At 49.3% G+C, this 21439-nt stretch overlaps 1 protein-coding gene across 4 annotated transcripts in view; it reads left to right on the top strand.

The window, feature by feature from the left end:
- PPARD (peroxisome proliferator activated receptor delta) overlaps positions 1-21439 on the top strand; it is an 86530-nt gene that overhangs the window by 7480 nt on the left and 57611 nt on the right. The window contains exons 3-4 of one of the 4 annotated variants that reach the window (XM_055571623.1): positions 15770-15964; positions 17035-17164. The exons of 2 other annotated variants lie outside the window; for them this stretch is intronic. The gene's annotated coding sequence lies outside the window, so the exon portion shown is untranslated. The remainder of the gene's footprint in view (positions 1-15769; positions 15965-17034; positions 17165-21439) is intronic. One more of the 4 variants, XM_055571624.1, reaches the window with a different exon arrangement.

Here is a 21439-nt window from a genome sequence, read left to right as displayed (position 1 = left end):
GACACATTAAAAAGTCCTTCATAATTTATCAAATAAGAAGCAGGAAAGATAAAGCTTCATGTGACACCATTGACAGTTTCAGTATCACCAACCAAGAGGAAGTGAGGAAAAGAGTGAGAAGAAGGGGACAGATGAAAGGATGGGAGGGAGAGGGATGAAGACGGGGAAGGAAGAGGGTTGAGGGGGGAAGCAGCAAGCAGAGGGACGGAGGACGAGGCTGGAGGAACGGCTTGAGACCCAGCTAAGACTGCTCTCACGGGTCTCCAGCCTTAGGGCAGGGGCTGGCTGCTCCCGCAGTTCCCGGGGCCCTGGCTGCCGAGTTCGGCACCTCATGCCCTTGACCTGTCTCTGTGGCTCTTTGCTGTCTGAGAAGACGCCCTGGGAAGTGCTGGAGCGGCATTAGTGTCGGGTAGAGCTGGATGTGACTCTTAGCGCTCAGGGTGTGGGGTTGTGACTTGGAGACTGAGGAGCCTCCGTAAGTGCTGGTTTCTCCGAGCCAGGCTCCAGGGCCCTGAGCTCAGGAGGAAGTGGTTTCTTGCACCAGGCCCCTCCCCCATTGACAGGAGTCTTCATCTGCTCCTCAGGAGTTCCTGGAGTTCCGGGCAGGATGTTGCTCTTCTTTTCCTTTCACATGCCATCTGCAAAGCCTGACTTCTCCCAAGCCTTGGTGTCGTCTCAGCAGCTCTGAGATGGGAAGGAAGCTCCCCTTCCCCAGTTATCTACAGTTCATAGCGATACAGCGTTGAAAGATTTCCCCCATGGGACTGTTCCTGAAGGGAGAGTCTCCCAGGTGTTATGGGAAAATGACCTCATGTTTAAGTTCATTTCTTTATTATTGTATTGTTAGGGACCTAAAAACTGATTTTTGTTGCTTTTCTTTGTAACCCGCTATAACTCTTTGGTCCTTATCTTATGACTGCTTTTGGCATTTCCTTCATCCAAGAATTGTGACCTCAGTGGCCCAGCGTTTCTTGGCTACCGCTCTGCTGGAAGCACAAGCCAGCTCTGCCGGCAGCGGGGGCCAGGCAAGCTGCTCTGCGTACACAGCTGTCTGCGGCCCACTTGCCTCCCAGACAGGCCGTCCTTGAACTTGCCAGAACCCAGAGCTCACTGATCATCCCTTTTTCCAAACAAGCAGGCCAGGTGTGCCTTTACTGTTTCCCTTAATCCCATAAAGCATTCCGTGCTTGTGACCGTCACTCTGCTCTCTTCACCTCCACTTGTGTTTTCTCTGGCTTAGGATTTCTCAGCCCCAGCACTGTAGACATTTTGGGCTGGTACCTCTTTGCTGTATGGGCTGTCTGCACATTGTAGGATGTCAGGCATCATCCCTGGCTTCTACCCACCAGAGGCCAGTTTTACCCCCCCAACCTTGGTGAAAACCTAAAATGTCTCCAGACGTTGCCACATGTCCCCTTGGGACAAAGTCACCCCTGGTTAAGAACCACTCCTCTGTCATTTCCCTACTAAATATTTTTAGCCAGCTGGATCCACTGGTGACCCAGTGGATCAATAAAACCCATGAGATAAGCATATCGTTCTTACAGTGGAAATTTATCATCCTCAGTCACCTCCCTGAGCCCTTGAAGGCTTTGAGGGGAATGAGCAGCACAATCCAACCAAGAGCCGTGTGGCGCTACACAGCAGAGGGACCGTGTCCCAGGTGTAAAGCCGTATCCTGAAGCGGCTGTGTTTCTCTTGCTTTGCTTCTCTGTGTCTTTTGATGTCTGGGCAGAAGCCACCTTGCTATAACTCCCAGAGGTGCCGTGTGGAGCAGAGTGGGTAACATGCAGCATTTGGCCTGTTGTTAACCTGGCCCTTCCTGGCATCAGATAGCACCAGCTGATCTGGAACTTCTCTCTAGACTCAGATGGGTTCTCACAGCCCTCCTCCCAAGGCAGGTCTCATGGGAGAAAACTTACCTGCTATCCCAATCTCGAGCTTGTTCATCTGGCCAGATCATTTCTTTGCAGCTTCTCCTCCTGACTTTCCTGGTGGCTCAGACAGTAAAGCCTCTGCCTACAATGTAGAAGACCTGGGTTCAATCCCTGGGTAGGGAAGATTTCCTGGAGAAGGAAATGGCAACCCACTCCAGTGTTCTTGCCTGGAGAATCCCATGGACAGAGGAACCTGGTAGGCTACAGTCCATGGGGTCACAAAGAGACTGACACGACTGAGCGACTTCACTTCTTCTTCTTCCCCTCCTGTAAAGGCTTTCGGGATAGTCCAGAGACCCTGCTGGGTTCCCTTGACCCTCAGCATATGCATCCTGAGATGGACTTCTGCGTGGTCCCCCGGGGACTTCAGGTTGGAGAAGAGAAAACTACCCTTCCCTTCTAAGAAGGCCCTTCAAAGGCCAAAGTGCTCAGTTGTCTGAAAATAACTCCCCATCCCCCTAATTAATAGTATCCAGTTAGAGCAAAAGAAGGACCCTGATCTAGGACCTTGCCAAGACTCCAGACCTGACTCTTCTTTGCTACAGACCATTGGTCTGCTGCTGCTGCTGCTGCTGCTAATTTGCGTCAGTCGTGTCCGACTCTGTGCAACCCCATAGACGGCAGCCCACCAGGCTCCCCCGTCCCTGGGATTCTCCAGGCGAGAACACTGGAGTGGGTTGCCATTTCCTTCTCCAATGCATGAAAGTGAAAAGTGAAAGTGAAGTCACTCAGTCGTGTCCGACTCTTAGCGACCCCATGGACTGCAGCCCACCAGGCTCCTCTGTCCATGGGATTTTCCAGGCAAGAGTACTGGAGTGGGGTGCCATTGCCTTCTCCGGACCTTTGGTCTGAATTTCTTCCAAATTCTTGGCACCTGCCTTCCGTGGTGGTGGACTGAGTAATGGCCCCCAGAGATATTCAGGCCATAAGCCCTGGGCCCTGTGGGCATTGCCTTATATAGCAAAATGGATTTTTCAGGTAAGGATTTTGAGATGGGGCGATTATCCTGGCTTACCTCCCTTCCAGGTGGTAAAGAACCTGCCTGCCAATGCAGCAGATGTAAGAGATGCTGGTTCAATCCCTGGGTCAGGAAGACCCCCTGGAGAAGGAAATGGCAACCCACTCCAGTATTCCTGCCTCAAGAATCCCATGGACAGAGGAGTCTGGTGGCCTACCATCCATAGGGGCGCAGAGAGTCGGACACGACTGAGCAACTGCGCGCACAGCACACACACCCTGGCTTACTCTGGTGGGCCTGAGTGCAACCACAGTGTCCTTCGAAGAGGGAGGCAAAGGGAAAAGGCGTGTGACTGCCGCAGGATGCTCTGCTGCTGGCTCGAGGATGGGGGAGAGGCCAAGGAATGCTCGGAATGCAGCTGTGTAAGCTAGAAAAGGCCAGGAAACAAATGCTCCCCTAGAACCTCTGGAGGAAGTGCAGCCCGCCAGTACCTTGATTTTGGTCCAGTGAAACTAATTTTGGTTTTTTGACCTTCAGAATCCTAAGAGAATAAATATTTTGTTTTAAGCCACTGAGTTTGTGGTGATTTGTTACAGTGGCAGCAGGAAACTGCTACAGGGCTTATCCATCTCCAAGCACAGGTAGTGACTTGGCTGACCCTTGTTCTTATTCTGAGGCAGTTGTAGAGCATCCGTTTTATGGCACTTGGAGATTCTAGGTCCGGCCTTTTTGCAAACTAATATTTAAAGCAATATGCTGTCTGTAGCTCAGTCGGTAAAGAATCTGCCTGCAGTACAGGAGACCCAGATTCAATCCCTGGGTTGGGAAGATCCCCTGAAGAAGGAAATGGCAACCCAGTCCAATATCCTTGCCTGGAAAATCTCATGGACAGAGGAGCCTGGTGGGCTGCAGTCCATGGGGTCGCAAAGAGTCGGGCACAACAAACTGAATGACTAACACTTACTTACTTACTTACTTACAATCTGGGGTAACCTTTTGGGGAGTTCTTGGGGGCAAAAGAGAAGGCCTCAGATAGTATGTGCTCCTTGCTTTTGGAACTCACCCCACACCTTCATTCAGTGTTGAGGATCCAGGGTTAGTTTAAATCTGACCCTGGTTCCCTCTTCCCCTCCGCTCTTCCTCCCATTCATTCAGTCGGTATTTACTGGCTCCCTCCTAGGTGCCAAGCTCTGTTCCAGGCACTGGGAATGAAGGAGTGAACAAAGCAGATAAACAGATCTCGTGCTCGCCTGGTGGTTGTGGTGGGGAAGGAGGAGGAGCCAGAATTAAGTAAATAGCATGTCAGATGGTAAGAAATGCTGTATCAAAAAATAAAGTAGAAAAGAGGTCATGGCAGTTTCAGATAGAGGGCTTGAGGAAGGCCTTGCCGAGAAGGTAATATTTGAGCCCAAAGAGGAGAGTGAGTCATATGGGGGAAGAGTCTTAGAGGCAGAGGGAAAGGAAGTGCAAAGGCCTTGAGGCAGGAACCTGGCTGGTGTGCTGGAGGAGGAGCCAGGAGGTCTGGTGGCTAGAGCAGTGCGGGAGGAAGAGAGCAGGAGAGGAGATCAGAGGCACGCCTGGGGCCAGGGCCACGACCCTGAAATGCCATAAAAATTTCTCCACGTGGGCTCTTCCTCCGTTCCTCCCTCGCCCCCTCCCCACCTCTCTGCCTCTCTGTCTGTGTCCTCAGCTCCTTTCTGTAGAACACTTGTCACATCATACCAGTGGAGTTCAGTTCAGTTCAGTCGCTCAGTTGTGTCCGACTCTTTGCGACCCCATGAACTGCAGCACGCCAGGCCTCCCTGTCCATCACCAACTCCCGGAGTTCACTCAGACTCACATCCATCGAGTCAGTGATGCCATCCAGCCATCTCATCCTCTGTCGTCCCCTTCTCCTCCTGCCCCCAATCCCTCCCAGCATCAGTCTTTTCCAATGAGTCAACTCTTTGCATGAGCTGGCCAAAGTACTGGAGTTTCAGCTTTAGCATCATTCCTTCCAAAGAAATCCCAGGGCTGATCTTCAGAATGGACTGGTTGGATCTCCCTGCAGTCCAAGGGACTCTCAAGAGTCTTCTCCAACACCACAGTTCAAAAGCATCAGTTCTTCGGCACTCAGCTTTCTTCACAGTCCAACTCTCGCATCCATACATGACCATAGGAAAAACCATAGCCTTGACTAGACGGACCTTTGTTGGCAAAGTAATGTCTCTGCTTTTCAATATGCTCTCTAGGTTGGTCATAACTTTCCTTCCAAGGAGTAAGCGTCTTTTAATTTCATGGCTGCAATTACCATCTGCAGTGATTTTGGAGCCCCCAAAAATAAAGTCTGACAGTGTTTCCACTGTTTCCCCATCTATTTCCCATGAAGTGGAGCAGCAGCCAGGCAAACAGCTTAAAATACTAGAAGAGGGAGAAAGGCACCTTCCTTTTTCTGAATAATAAAAGCAACTCCCGAGGAAGGCAGTCCGCTGCTCTCACCGGGCAGGTCCAGGTGGCCCCTGAGGGTCCTCCCTCCCCTCATCCAGGCCCCGAGGCTGCCGCCCACCCCGCTCCACCACCTTCCTGGTGTGGAGCCGGCCACCTCGCATGCTTTCTTAACAACCCCGCGCCTCCCGGCCCTCCCCCACCCAGAGCAGCATGGTGGGTGCCTGGGGGCTCCCGGGGCGGGGGGCATGTGAGCTGGGCCCCTGCCTGTTCATGGCTGTCGCCTGGGCCCCCAGCCTCACAGCCCCAGGTCCCTGTGCCACCGAGTCTCCCTCTCCTGGGAGTGGCCGTGCCAGACCTCAGGACTCTGCCTCTGCTCGGTCCTCCCGGTGCAGCTGGGATTTCGAAGAATCAGATTCCAGAACGTCTAGTATGCCCAGCCTGAAGAGTCACTCTCCCTGGATAGTGACCCAGGACAGTTCTGGTGCTCCGGCAGCTTTCCAAAGTGACATTTTGACAGCTTTGATGTCACTGGGAGGTCGGGTACAGACTGTCTTCACGGATTAAATCCTTCACGCCTACGTCCCTGATTTTAGAGTTAGTCCTAGGTGACTCTGTAGAACCTGTTCTGAGTAATGGCACCATGGGACTTCGCTGGCAGTCCAGTGGTTGAGACTCCGCGCTTCCACTGCTGGGAGCGTGGGTTCGATCCTTGGTCAGGGAACTAAGATCCTGCGTGTCATGTGGTGCAGCCGAAAAGGATAAATAAATACATAAATAAATAATGGCACCAAATCAATTGCCATTGAGAAATGAGAAGTCAAATTGACCAGTGATAACTTTGCTTTCCCAAGAGAAAATCACTAGGTAAATAAATTCCCAAACTGCAGGCTGCGTCCAGTCAAAAGTGTATTAATCCAGTCCTGTTTACATGCTGTTACAGCGTGTGATTCCTGTAAATTCTTTTCTGGCTCTTTAACACTCCAGTGTATTTACATCACCTACTTGTAGTTTGCCTCCTATAATCCTCGCAGCGGGTCACCTTTTAGAAAAACATTTTGTCTGTTTTCTAGCCCATTCCCTGACCCAGTGGACATATGTGCCCCCAGGCCTGCCTCTGCCCCTGCCAGCCGACCATGGCTTTGTCCTCTGCACCACCAGGACCGTGTGCTTTGGACTCGTGTGTGCCCCCGCCCTGGGCACCTCGTGGATAACCAGAGGGTACCTCTCGCGAGCTGCCTTCAGTACTCCTAGGGCTTCTGCCCGCGTGCTGCTTCCTGTCTGCGGACTGCAGCCTGAACTTTGCCTTCCTTTCTGCTTCCATTGTGAGAAAGAACCAGTCCATCCATCCTATGGATGGATGAGTCAGACACCTTGCTGAGTCACAGGGGAGCAGCCTGCCTTGCACGGTCATGTCAGTCCTGATGGGTGTTCCCAGCCCCATCAAAGGTCTTCCCAGAAACTGGCTGCTTGCAGGGCCAGTGCCGTGTGCAAAAAGGCTCACCGGGCACTTGCTGGATGGACAGGAGACTGGATGGACGGTAGACTGGATGGCCGGCCTAAGTGGCCCTCTCCCCACAGAGAGGCGCTGGAGCCAGCCCACCACAGAGCCCTCTGGCAAGGCGCCTCGGGGAGCAGTCAGAAAGCTGCCGTGTTCTCTCTAGGAACCTTTCCCAGTTGTTGCCCCTCCCTCTGGTTGAGGCTCAGTGGAAACATCCGAGATTTCTGGCTTTGGCGGTTTCTCTCAATTGCCTCCTTCTCCCTGCTCCCTCCACGGGGTGTCTAGTAAGGCTCCCTTCTCACACCCCTGGCTTGGCACCTGCTGGGGTATATCATGGTGGGGTGACTGCCTGCAGGCTAGGCTGTGACCCTGACTGTGGCCTCATCAAGAGCTGGGCTCACCTGTGTCTAAGCCCCTTTCCATCCCCAGCAGACGTCAGTAGATATCTGAGTGGTAGCTGAGTCGAATATGTGTTGAATGCACTGTGCTCATCACATCCCGTCATGGTGCCTTGTTTCATCCACACCTCCCTGAAAGGTAGAAATCATTGTACCGTTTTACAGATAAGAATGCTAAGGCTCAGATAGGAAAGCTGCCCGAAGCAGCACAGCTAGTAAGTGGCAGAGCTGAGATTTGAACCCAGGAGATTGAAGCCTGCTTATTTGATTGCCACACAGCAGGGCCTCCACTCAGAGGGGTGACTGGCCAAATCCAATTCTTCCACTTCGGAAAGTACCTGCCTGACCAGCCAGACTAATGTTGCCTTAGAGAACACTCCCTGCTTTCGAGCACAGCAGAGCCTCTTGTTGGTCACTGAGCAGAAGCAGAGCGTTGGCAGGCTTTGGGGCCCCCCGCAGAGCCTCATTTCAGGTCGGCGGGCAGAGGAGGCCCTGAGAATGACTGTACTTAGTGACTCCCTGGATCTGCCCCGAGGCAGTGAGCAAGCCCCCTAGAATCATAAGAATAACCAGCCAACTGTTGGGCCAGGCATGGAGGGTGGGACGGGCTTGTAGGAGCCGGAAGCAATCCCTGCTACAGTGCAAACCCTCCCGCTTTCAGCCGAGTGAAAGAGGAAAAAGAAGAGGGCCCACGTGTGCACACACGGAGAGAACGGAGGAAGGGAAATTGTCCCTGTTCAGATTCTCCCTCGGGCCAGGCGTTACCCTGCGGAGGAACTCGCTACTCTCACACTGTGGACATGGTGTGTGGGATGAGGAGGTATAGGTAAAGGATCAGAGAAGCTGAGCAACTCGTTCAGGTCACACAGCTGACAAATGATAGAGCTGGGGTTGAGCCCTTTGGAGCCCATGTTCTCAGCTCAGTGACTCTGTCCTCCCTGCTCACGTCCCCTTAGCCTGAGCTTTCTAGGTGTGTACAAATGAATGCCAGTTTGCATCAGCAGGCTGGGAGCAGAGGCAGAAGGGGACTCGGGGCTTCTGGCACCTGTCTTGCTCAGCAGCACTGGCCCTGCCTGTACCAGGAGAACGTCTCGGGCTCAAAGCAGCAGTGGCATTCCATTTTCCTCCTTTCTTGTACCTTGCCATCCCTGGTTTATTTTGGGAGAGCTATATTTATTTCTGCTCCCACTTCCTCGCTGGAGGCAGGGGTTGGTGTGCAGGGAATTTGGGAGTCACCGGCCCTGAGGGGCATCTCTCAGGGGCCCTCTGAGGGGGCCTTGGCTGGACCCTGGGGGCTGGGCCTTGATGGCCGTTCCTCCACTCAGCTGTAGGAGCGGAGGTTCTGGAGAGGGGACCGCCACACTCCTCATTTCTTGGGCTTCTCAGAAGGGAATGGGCTTTCACCTAGAGCAGAGCAGGAAGGAAGTAGCATGTGGCACTCCCTGGCAGCGTCTAAGGATAAGAACTTTGAGGGAATGTGAGATGCTGGTTAAGAGCCAGACTGCTTGGAACTATATTCTGGCTCTGCTAGTGGCCTTGGGCAAGTCACCTTATCCCTGGATGGCTTTCCATCTGTAGCAGGGGGAGGTAACTATAGATCTTACCCCTCAGGGAGGACTTAAGGATTAAAATTGCTTTTAAAATTACATGTTGAGGCACAAAAGAGACATTTATTGAGTGTTTTGTTTTATTGGCCGTACCACATGGCTTACCAGATCTTAGTTTCCTGATCAGGGATTGAACCCAGTCCCTGGGCAGTTAAAGCACGGAGCCCTAACCACTGGATCGCCAGGAAGGTCCCACTTGCTGACAGTTGAGTGTTTTATTGTTAGCATATCTCTGCACAGTCAGCGTCCAGCACCCTAGGGGATGCCAGTAAACACTGGTTGGACTGAACAGAACTTCAAGACTCTTGGTCTTCCTCTCTGCATCTGAGTGTTGGCTGGAGCAGGTATTGACTCCTGTGGGACCTTGCTGGGTGATGCCTATGGCAGCTGGCTGAGGGTCACCCCCACCCTCCCCGGCCTGGGCCCTGGAGGAGGCGGCCACGTCAGGTGAGGCACTGTCCGGCCTGAGGATGTCAGGGCCCTGTTTTTCCTTTCGTAGTTTTCTAAGGCTCTGGCTTTGGGGTGTGAGCTCTGGCCGGGTTGGGACCTATGTCCCATGGGTGCAGTCACTGCTGGCTGGTTCTTTGTGGTTGGGCCTGAAGTTTTAGAGGAGGGGCTTGCCACTAGCAAGCTGTTGAACTCTCTAATAACAGTGAAAGACACCTTTGGAAACTTGTATTTGGGGACTTAGGACTTAATCAGATGTAACCAATATATGTGGGCTTCTCTTGTGGCTCAGTTGGTAAAGAATCTGCCTGCAGTGTGGCTGACCTGGGTTCGATCCCTGGGTTGGGAAGATCCCCTGGAGAAGGGAAAGGCTACCGACTCCAGTATTCTGGCCTGGAGAATTCCATGGACTGTACAGTCAGTGGGGTTGCAAAGAGTTGGACACCACTGAGCAGCTTTCACTTTTTGTGCATGTATGTATATGTATGTGCTTAGTCGCTCAGTCGTGTCTGACTCTTTGCGACCCCATGGACTGTAGCCCACCAGGCTCCTTTGTCCATGGGCATTCTCCAGGCAAGAATACTAGAGTGGGTTACCATGCTCTCTTCCAGGGGATCTCCCCAACCCAGGGATTGAATCCAGGTCTCCCGCATTGCAGGAAAATTCTTTAACATCTGAGCCACCAGGGAAGCCCATATATATATACATGTTAGTCACTCAGTCGTGTCCAACTCTTTGCGACCCCATGGACTGTAGCCCACCAGGCTCCTCTGTCCATGGGATTCTTCTGGCTGTCCCCACAAACCAAAAGCCAGGATTGTGGGAATTTGGGAAACTTTTTTGGATGTGGAGCTGGCATTCAAGCACAAGAGTTTCTCTATGTGTGGTTTTTAATTTATTTTAAAATGTTTTAACTATGTAAATAATGGTTATTCATTGTAGACAATAGGAAGATACAGATTATTACTGAGGAAAAAAAGTCATACATGCACACACCTGTGATCAATTAATCTACGACAGAGGAAGCAAGACTGTACTGTACGATGGAGAAAAGACAGTTTCTTCAACAAGTGGCGCTGGGAGAACTGGAAGCCACATGTAAAAAGAGTGAGGTTAGAACATTCACTCACATCATATACAAAAATAAACTCAAAATGGTTTAAAGACCTAAATGTAAGACCTGAAACCATAAAACTAGAAGAGACCATAGGCAGGATACTCTTTGACATCAATCATACCAGTATTTTTCTGGATCAGTCTCCTAAGATAAAAAGCAAATGATAATAAAAACAAGAATAAACAAATGGGGCCTAATTAAATAGCAAAGGAAATCATCAACAAAACAAAAAGATAACCTACAGAATGGGAGGAAATATTTGCAAATGATGTGACCAACAAGGGTTAATACCCAGACTATATAAACCATACAACTCAATATCAAAAAACAAACAACCCAATCAAAAAATGGGTAGAGGACCTGAATAGACATTTTTCTAAAGAAGACATACAGATGGCTTACAGGCACAAGAAGATGCTCAGCATCACTGATTATTAGAGAAATGCAAGTCAAAATAACAATGAGATATCATGTCAGGCCTGTCAGAATGGCTATCCTTAAAAAGTCTACAAATAATAGATGTTGGAGAGGATGTGGAGAAAAGGGAACCTTCCTACACTGTAGGTGGGAGTATCAATTGGCACAGCCACTATTTAAAACAGTATAGAGGTTCCTCAAAAAACTAAAAATAGAACTACCATATGATCCAGCAGTTCCACTTTTGGGTATGCTGCTGCTAAGTCACTTCAGTCGTGTCCGACTCTGTGCGACCCCATAGATGGCAGTCCACCAGGCTCCGCCGTCCCTGGGATTCTCCAGGCAAGAACACTGGAGTGGGTTGCCATTTCCTTCTCCAATGCATGAAAGTGAAAAGTGAAAGTGAAGTCGCTTAGTCGTGTCCAACCCTTAGCGACCCCATGGACTGCAGCCTTCCAGGCTCCTCCATCCATGGGATTTTCCAGGCAGGAGTACTGGAGTATAGATCCAGAAAAAACAAAAACGCAAATTCAAAAAGATACCTACACCTCAATATTCGTAGCAGTACTCTTTATAATAGCCAAGGTATAGAAGTATCCTGAGTGCCCATCAGCGGACACATGGATTAAGAAGAAGGGTATACATTTACAGTGGAACATTACTCAACCCTAGAAGAATGAAACTCTGCCATTTGCTGCAGCATGGATGGGCATAGAGAATATTATGCCTCATGAAATAAGTCAGACAAAGACAAATACTCTGTGACATGATTTATATGTGGAATCTAAAAAGTAATACAAATAAATGTATACACAAAACAGAACAGACTTGCTGATACAGATAACAAATTTGTGGTCACCAGAGAGGAGAGGGGAGGGAGGAGAGGGCAAATTAGGGGCCTGGGATTAAAAGATACAGACTACTGTATGTAAACTATTTGAGCAACGAGGGTATATTGTGTAGCATGGGGAATTATAGCCATTATCTTCTAATAAATTATAATGGGGTATAATCTGCAAAAATACTGAATTACTATGCTGTACACGTGAAACTAATATAATATTGCATATCAACTATACTTCAAAGAAAAATTTTAAAAGTCATACCTAGGGAATTCCCTGGCAGTTCAGTGGTTAGGACTCAGCACTTTCACTGTCGGGGCCCCAGGTTCAGTCCATCTTCCAGGAACTAAGATCTCATAAGCCAAGAGGTAGGACCAAAAAAATCAAACATAATTATGCCATCTGCAAGTGACTGCTATAAATTTTTATCTTTGTTCATTCATTCATTCATCTATTAATGAATATTATCTTTTGGTGAAGAATGTGGGTAACAATCTCTCACAAGCCAAGGACTGTGTTCTTTGAGGTTTTAGTATGATTGTATATACCTAATCTTTTTTTCTCTCAAAAATGGTGTGTTGTTTATCAGTTTTATGAATTGCCTTTCCCGTTTTTCAGGTGGTTTCATCATGTCTCTGCTCTCTGACCTTCCTTGCCTTTTATGAGTGAGCAAAGAAAGGTATTTTGCCCAAAGAGAGGCATTTGGGAAGAGCCACCTGTTGGAGTAGTTGCTTGAAGGGTGGATGGCAGGGAGGTGCGTGAGCTGTGTCTCTGACTCTCCGCATCTGTCCCTGTCTGCTGTCCCTCCCCACCCCTCTGCCTTTCTTTTTCCTCCTGTGCAAACCCAGGAAAGGATACTGCCCCCAGTCTGAAGGTTTCTTTTCATGGCTTTCAGAGGAAAACCTCTCAAGAGCTCAGAAAAAAAAGTACACAGAATGAAGATGGGAAGGATCGTGCCCAGCAGGGGGTGGGGCTGGGGAAGAGTGACAGACAGGAGGGCCTGGGTCCCTGCCATCTTGCAGCAGAGAGAAGAGACTGAGTGCTAGGCGGAGCGGAGGGGGCGGGGCAGCTGGCGGGTGGCCCCCAAGGTGGCCGGGAAGAGCCTGACGTTCAATATAAGCTGCCTGGATATGGGCGGAAGTAAGGGGGAAGGAATTACATCTTGAGGGGACACACTCCTCCACCCAGGCCCTGCTCTTTCCATGAACCTCTGCCTGTCTACTTTCCCCACCTGGCAGTGCCTAGGCTGGGTAGTTTGACAGGGCTGACACACCTAGCCACAGAGCTCCACCGACCCTGCTCCCTGGCCCCTCCCTGGGCAGTGGGTGGGGATCTGAGCACGTAGTCAGGCTTGGGAAAGATGTCCCCAGCATCCTCAGAGTTGGGGGAGATGTCCCCGGCATCCTCAGAGTCGGGGGAGATGTCCCCGGCATCCTCAGAATCGGCCTCTCAGATTCCATTCTAAAACGACAGCTCAGAGCTGGGGGGGAAATTGAAGGTGGGGTGTTCAAGGAGGAACAACGATCCCTCCACTTCACTTCCTCTCGAATAAAGTGGGGTCTCTGGCATTAGGTGAGGAGAAGGCCTCTGAGCCCTGAGGGTAGGTAACACTTGGCATCTCAGCCTTTTTCTGAACTACTCTGGTCAGCACACAGACTGGTGTTTCATGGAGGGGGTGGCCAGGACTTCACGCTTGTGAACAGGATGATTTCTGTAAGCCGTGTGTCCCTGTGGGCCTCTCTGGGTCATGCGTGTTCTCCAGTGGAGCCCAGTCCTGGCAAGACCTGGTGGCCGGCCCCTGGGCTGCAGAGCAGAGCAGCTTCCTGTGCAGCCCCTCAGAGCCTGCGGTGCTCCTCGCCCCTCCTCCACCCCTGAGCTATAATTAAGTCCCTACATGAAACTGTATCCCTCAGCTGACACACACTCAGAACCGCAGTCCCGGGCCCTGGGCAGCTCCTCTGGGGTGACCCCGGGGGCTGCGGTCTCAACCTGCAGACCCGCTTGGGTGGGGCTGAGTGATGGTGGGAGCCTGCCAGGAGAGACATGGGTTCCGTGGGGCAGGGGCAGGCCTTGCCCACGAGGCGGAAAGTGGGGAGTCAAGGGGGAGGTGAAGGTCTGGTGAGCAGCCCGAGTACAGGGCACCCGGGGCAGAGGGGTAGGGCAGGCGGCCCTGCAGGACAGGAGGGCGCGGACCGGCCGAGATTCTGAATCACCGGGCCACGAGGCAGAGTGGGCGCAGTTCCTTTTATCTTATCATCTGTACGTTTCTGTGGCATTTGAAAATTGAAGTACACCTCACATAACATAAAATTCACCTCTTTAATGTACGCCCTGTAGTGGTGTGGGTAGATTTACTGTGTTGTACAGTCATTGCCACTATCTGATTTCATAACATTTCTGTCAGCCCTAGAGCAAACTCTGTACACATTAGTGCTGATTCCTGATACCACCGTCCCCTCATCAGTTCCCTATCAGCCACTAGCCTGCTGTCCTTCTCTGTGGGTTTCCCTGTTTTGGACATTTCATATTTATGGGATCATACAATATGTGGCCTTTTGTGTCTAGCTTCTTCAATTGGCATAATGTATTCAAGGTTCATTCATGCTCTAACATGTAATGGTATTTCATTCCTTTTTATGGCTGAATAATATTCCATTGTATGTATATCACTTTTTGTTTATCCATTCTTCGGGTGATGGACATTTGGGTTATTTCCATTTTCTTGACTTCTGTGGACACTCGTTTACTGGCTTTGTGTAAGGATATGTTGTAAGTTCTTTGGGGATTATTTATAGGAGTAGAATTGCTGGATCATATGGTAACTTTCTGTTTAATATTTTGAGGAACTACCAAACTGTTTTCCAAAGTGCCTTCATCATGCCCTCACTTATTTTCGTTTGTTTCTTGTATTTATTGGCTTTGTATTTGTTTGCTTATGGCTCTGCTGGGTTGTTGTTGCAAATGGGGGCTGCTCTTCGTTACAGTTCTCGTGCTTCTCATTGTGCTGGCTTCTCTCATTGTGCAGCGTAGGCTCTAGGGCACCCAGCTTCCAGCAGCTGGGGCTCCCGGGCTCTAGAGCACAGGTTTAGTGGTTGTGGTGCACAGGGTTAGTTGCTCCACAACTTGTGGGATCTTCCCGGACCAGGGATCGAACTCGTTTCCCCTGCATTGGCAGGCAGATTCTTTACCACTGAGCCACCAGGGGCACCCTATGTATTTATTTTTAATTGTGAAACATCCATAACAAAAATTTTGTCATTTTAGCCATTTTTTCAAATGTAAGTTCAGTGGCATTAAGTACCTTCACATTGTTGACAACTCTCACCACCATCCATCTCCAGAACTTTTTTCATCTTGCAGAATGGGAATTCCCTGGTGATCCAGTGGTTAGGACTCTGAGCTTTCACTGCTATGGTCCTGGGCTCAATCCCTGATTGGGGAACTAAGATCCCACAAGCCGCACAGCATGGCAAAAGAAAAAGCTGGAAACCATCTTGCAAGAATGAAACTGTACCCTAAATAAACTCTCCATTCCCCCCTCCCCCAGGCCTCTGGCAGCCACCATTCTACCTTCTATCCCTATGAACTTGGCTTCTATCTCTATGAACTTGGCTACTCTAAATCCATCATATGAGTGGAGTCATACAGTATTTGTCCTTTTGTGACTAGCTAATGTCACTTACTGGAGCAGGGCATGGCAACCCACTCCATTATTCTTGCCTGGAGAATTTCATGGACAGAGGAGCCTAGCATGCTGCAGTCCGTGGGATCACAAAGAGTCAGACACAACTGAGCGACTGACTAATGCCAGTGTCACTTACAGCGTCTCAGAGTTCACCATGTTGTAGCACGCGTCAGAACTCCATTCGTTTGTAAGGCTGCATAATATTCCATTTAGGAATGTACCACATTTTGTTTATCCATCTGTATATCATCCATTTGTGTATCATCTGTTGATGATCCTTTCATCTGTTCCTTTCTGCTTTTGGCTATCATGAATGTACTGCTCTAAACTTGGATGTACAAATATCTGTTCATGTCCCCTTGTTCAGTTCTTCTGGGTACATACCCAGAAGTAGAATTGTTGGGTTACACGATAAGTCTATTTTTAATTTTTGAAGGAACCACCACGCTGTTGACCGTAGTGGCCGCACCGTCTTACATACCCAGCAGCGCTGTCCAAAGCTGCCCACGCCCGCCCTCTTGATTGATAGCACTGTTGCATATAGAACCAGAATTTGGGGGTTACTGCTCCATGTTTCAGTATGAATAGTGGATAAGAAGACTCCAATATGAAGTTGGATTCTAAGTTCTCTGTAAGTAATCTGTTTTTATTCTTCTCTGAAAGATGTAAGAATTTTCTTTTTTCTTGGAGTTCAAGATACATCACCAGGATGTGTGCTAAGTCGATTTAGTTGTGTCCAACTCTTTGCGACCCTGTGGACTATGGCCCACCAGACTCCTCTGTCCATTGGATTCTCCAAACAAGAATACTGGAATGGGTTGCCCTCCTCCAGGGGGTCTTCCCAACCCAGGGATGGAACCCGCCTCTCTTATGTCTCCTGTGTTGGCAGGCATGTTCTTTACCACTAGCGCCGCCTGGCAAGCCCCTGTATCACCAGAATATATCTACGTATTTGTCTTCTTTCCTTAATTTCTGTAGAGCCCTTAGTTGCTAAAGACAAATGTTTTGGAGTCTCCAGGAAGTCTTCTGTTTATTTTCCTTCATTGTCTCTATCCTCTGCTTCTAAAAAAATATTTATTTTATTTATTATTTATTTATTTGGCTGTGCCAAGTCTTCGTTGTAGCATGCAGGATGTTGAGTCACGGCATGCGACCTGTCAGTTGCGGCCTGTGGGATCTAGTTCCCTGCCCAGGGATCAAACCCTGAGCCCTGCGTTGGGAGCACAGTCTTAACGACTGCACCACCAGTCCCTGCTTCTCGTGTTTATCAGACACTGTGGACTTGTGGACTTACTGCTTCATTGCTAGTGTATAGAAATACAGTTAAATTTTATATATTCATTTTGTATACTTCAACCTTACTGAACTTATTTATTAGTTCTGTTTTTTAAGTGGATTTCTTAGGATTTTCTATGTATCAGACCATGTCTTCTGCTCATAGAGATCATTTTACTTTTTACTTTCCAATCCGGATAACTTTTCTTTTTTTCACTTAAGTGCGCTGCCTAGAATCTCCAGTACAATATAGAATGAAGTGGTGAAAGTGGAGATCCTTGTCTTGTTCCTGATCTTAGCAGGAAAGCTTTTTCTTAGGAGTTGCTTATTTTTGAATTGAGAATTCTTTTCTAAAATATTTATTTATTATATTTATTTATTTGAATGCACTAGGTCTTAGTTGTGGCATGCAAACTCTTATTGCAGGGTGTGGGATCCAGTCCCCTGGTCAGGGGTCACACCTGAGCCCCTGCCTTGGGAGCAAGGAATCTGAGCTGCCGGACCACCAGAAGGTCCCTTGAATTGAAAATTCTTGACATGCTGCAAAATTCAGAAGGTATTCCCTCTTTCCCTCCCCATCTCAGCTGCCCAGCAACCCTTGCGGAGGCAGCTGTCTTAGCCACTTTGGTTTATGGGTGCGTACTTACCTCTTTTCTGTTATGACATTATTACTTTCCAGGCAGATGACTGTCTGCTGTGCACACTGGTCTGCTCCTCGCATCATGTCTTGTGTCTTGTCCACCCTTGCATGTCAGTACACCTGGAGCTTCCTCATTCTTTTTCACTCCTCCCTCGTCTCTCGCATGAGTGTGCCATCCTCTCGTTTATTGATGGACGTGCAGGTGATTTCCAGTCTTTTGCTGCCGTGAATAACCCTGACATCTATTTTTGCACATGAATTTAACAAACAGATTGATTTGGATACAATGCGACAGATGCCATGGTGAGGTATGGGAGAGGAAGCTGGTTTGACAGTTGCTGGTTTGACAAAAGCAGCCTGGAGTGCTGCAATCCATGGGGTAGCAAAGAGTCAGACACGATTGAGCAACTGAATTGAACTAAGAATGGCTCAGGTGAGCATTTAGCATCTGGGGTGGGCCTTGTAGGCTGGGCAGGATTGTGGTAGGCGGAGATATTGTAGGAAAGGCAGCTGTGAGTAAAAGAGCAACAGCTGTGATGTGATTGGGGAAATCAGGAGAATTATCCATTGCTTCATAACAGGTTACCCCAGAACTTTGTTGCTGTTGTTTAGTCGCTCAGTCACGTCTGACTCTTTGCAACCTCATGGACTGCAGCACGCCAGGCTACCCCGTCACCTTGTCCTTCACCATCTCCCAGAGTTTGCTCAAACTAATGTCCATTGAGTCCGTGATGCCATCGAGTACCATCTTATCCTCTTGTCCTCCTGCCTTCAATCTTTCCCAGCATCACCTTTAAACAACATTTAGGATCCGACAGTGTCTGAGTCAGCAGGCTATTACACGAGGGCCTGAATACTAGGAGGCGGGTGTGTTTGCGGGTCGTTTGCGAAGGCTGCCTCCCGTAGCAAGTTGCCGTGAGGGTGGGATTGGCTTGGAGGGCGCCGAAGGGTGGGGCAGGGCCGTGAAGGCAGACATTCTTCCAGGCCTGGCTGGGAAGCTGAGACTGATGCGAGAACATGCGAGCCGTGGGAGGCCTTTGGGCAGGAAAATAAGCTGGTGGCTCTTATCTAGGACGATTAACCTGCTCGGATCATACAGGAGGGGTCAAAATGGAGAGTGACACCCAGTCAGAGACTTAGGTTAGGAGAGGTCTGTATTAATAACTGAGGGGAAAGTTTCTGGCCTATAGCAACCGTTGCTTCGTATGGAGTGCCTTCTCTGTATTATGTACTTTGGCTGTGTTTTCTTGACTCATATCTGGGAAACCACCTCAAAAAGAAGGTGTTACTGATGTATATTGTTTGCAGCTGAGGAGACTAAGCCCCAGAGAGGTCAAAAAACTCATGTATGGCGCACAGCTAGCAACTTGAAGAGCAGCACTCTCAGGTCTGCCTGCCGTGAGGACCGTGCCTTTGGGCGGCGGGGTGGAGCGGAGAGGTGTGGAGGCCAAGTCTTGTTCCCTGGATGCTGAAGGGAGACAGCGGCTCCTGCGAGGTTGATGTTTTGCCCCGAGGTGGCCAGGACAAAGATGACACTGTAACGGGAAGAAGGGAGGCCAGGGGGGACGCGGCTGTGGTGAGGGACGGTGAGTCATCCTGGAACGCTGGGTGCCTGCTGGCAGGGTCCTTCCCCGTTACAGGAGATCGTAAATAGTTCCCAGACCTGAGGTATGGAGATGTGCCCCTGGCCGAGAAGGGCACTAAAAGTGGGAGCTCCTGGTCAGAGGGTTCTGTGACAAGGTTATTTGTTAGAACACTGGGTTTTCGTTCCCTCAGCCGTCTGAGTGGGGGCCCCTGCCACATGTCAGAGCAGATCCTGGACCAGCCAGATTCAAGGAGGGAGTCGCAGCAAGGATGCCGTCTTGAACCACTGACGACGACGGTGCAGAGCAGGGATTAGAACCCACAGCTGTGACTCAGGCCCAGGGCTCGCTCTGCCACACCGCACTGCATCCCTTTCTGCTTCCTACTCCTTGGTGCCTGCAAAGCTGTTGGCTCGCGTGTGTCGTTGGAAGGAACTGCTTTCTCTTTTGACCTCCCAGGCAGAGGTTGCACTGTGGTTGTTGTTTAGTAACTCAGCCGCGTCTGTGACCCCATGCACTGTAGCTGCAAGGCTCCTCTGCCCTTGGGATTTTCCAGGCAAGGATACTGCAGTGGGTTGCCGTTTCCTCCTCCAGGGGATCGTCCCAACCCAGGGATCGAATCCATGTCTCTATCATTAGAGGCAGATTCTTTGCCACTGAGCCACCAGGGAAGCCCAGAAGATGGACTTCTTACTTCTTTTTCACAGGTTAGCATCTCAGATCATTGTGCTCAAGAGAACCTTCCAGCATTGGCTTTGTCTTGGGGATCTGCTTGCTGTCCCCCAGGCTCTTCGGCACTGACTGCGGAACACGCCTGGAATTTCCCCGCTGAGCCTCCCCTCCTGCGCTTAGCGCTGGCCCGTGGGATCCCGGCACGGCCGCCAGATGTGCAGATGGGCCCTGTTGCTCGTCGTCCCAGGGGGTGTCTCGTCCGGTGATTCCCAGACAAGACTCAGCTGGCAGATTCACTAGGGAGTTTTGGAAGAAATGTAGTTTCCTGGGCCTTGTCTCAGGCCTCTGATTTCTCCTGGAAATTAGAATTTCCAGGAATGAAGTACAGGGATCTGCGTTTTAAAGCTCCCCATTGACCAGAGTGGGCAGCCTGGTTGGAGAACCACTGACTTTTCAGAAAGGCGTCTTTGAAGTCACTGATCAGAGCAGTTCAAGTGGGACCTGAGAGATTATCCTAAGGGCCTCACACATCGCATCCAGGCGTGTGGTTGTGATTTCTGACAGCCTTCAGGTTTCAGACTGCATCTGCTCAGCTCACCCTCTTCTTTGGTAGTATCTGAGCTCTCTGGTGACTGCTGGTTTCATTTTAAAGTGTTTACAGAAGGGAGCTAGCTCTGCCAGTGCTCAGAAGATCCTTAACCAGGGCCTACTGGGTCTCATTTATCTGGAATATAAAATCCCTTTGCTGAGCTGCCTGGTTATCTTTGGTGCAAAGAACATGACTCCACTAGATATATCCAAGCTAGCACAGCGGTTGGATCCTTCTGGTTTTGTGCCTTCTATCTACTTTAAGGTCCCCTTGAAGATTTGAAAACCCAGGCTGATTGCTTTTGTCAGTTAAAATAATGCTTACATTTTAGAATATTCGGAAAATATAGAGGGAAACAGAAATTACCCAGAACCTTCCTCTCAGAGAATCGCTCAGTTAATATTTTGATGGTTGGAGCATTTCCATACTTTCTCTCTCTCTCCTGTACATAAACGCCTTCATATACCCTCTTCTTGTTTTTATTTTTTGCCCAGCCACACAACATGTAGGATCTTGGTTCTCCCACCAGGGATCAAACCCAGGCAGAAGTGCAGGGTCTTAACCACTGGACAGCCAAGGAATTCCCACAAAATCCTCTTTTTGAAAAACCAAATTGAAGTCATATCATGATACTGTTATTCAGCAGCTTTATTGGGGTATAATCCATATACCATGAAGTCCATCCATTTAAAATGTACAATTTGATGGTTTTCAGTATATTTTCAGAGTTGTGTAACCATTACCATAATTAATTTTAGAACCTTTTCTCATCTCAGAAGGAAATCTTGCGTCCATTAATGTTCACTGTCTCCATGCACCACCCCTCTGCCCCAGGCAATCTCCAGTCTATTTTCTGTTTCCACAGATTTGCCTGCTCTGGACATTTTGTATAAATGGGGTCATATGATATGTGGTCTTGTGTGGTTGGGTTTTTGCACTGAACGTAATTGTGATGCTGTTTTGAAACCTGCTTTAAATATTCATATCACTAGCAATTTGAATATAGTTTTCAAAAACGCATTTTTAAGCAGAGCAGTGTCCCTTCTTAGGAGTTTACCTGAGCTTACTTAACCAGTTCTGCTGATGCACATTTGGGTCGGTTCTCATCGTTTGCTATTATATATACTACTTCCTATACTCAAAATTGATCTTATCTGATTGGTTAATAAGATAACCTGGTATCTTTTCTGGTTGATACCTTATCCGGTTGTCTGAATCCCTGACTGGAACAGAAGTTCTTTGAGGGCAGTCACGTTGTCTGCCCTGGTAAGAACTAACCCACTACCTGGCGTAATTCCTGGCACTTGGTAGATACTTGGTTTTAAAGGAGAGAGAGGCATTTCCCTG

Source organism: Bubalus kerabau, chromosome 3 (genome assembly GCF_029407905.1).
Source record: "Bubalus kerabau isolate K-KA32 ecotype Philippines breed swamp buffalo chromosome 3, PCC_UOA_SB_1v2, whole genome shotgun sequence".
NCBI lineage: Eukaryota > Metazoa > Chordata > Mammalia > Artiodactyla > Bovidae > Bubalus > Bubalus kerabau.
Note: the sequence above shows the minus strand (reverse complement) of the source record. Positions and strands in the feature narration are given on the sequence as shown.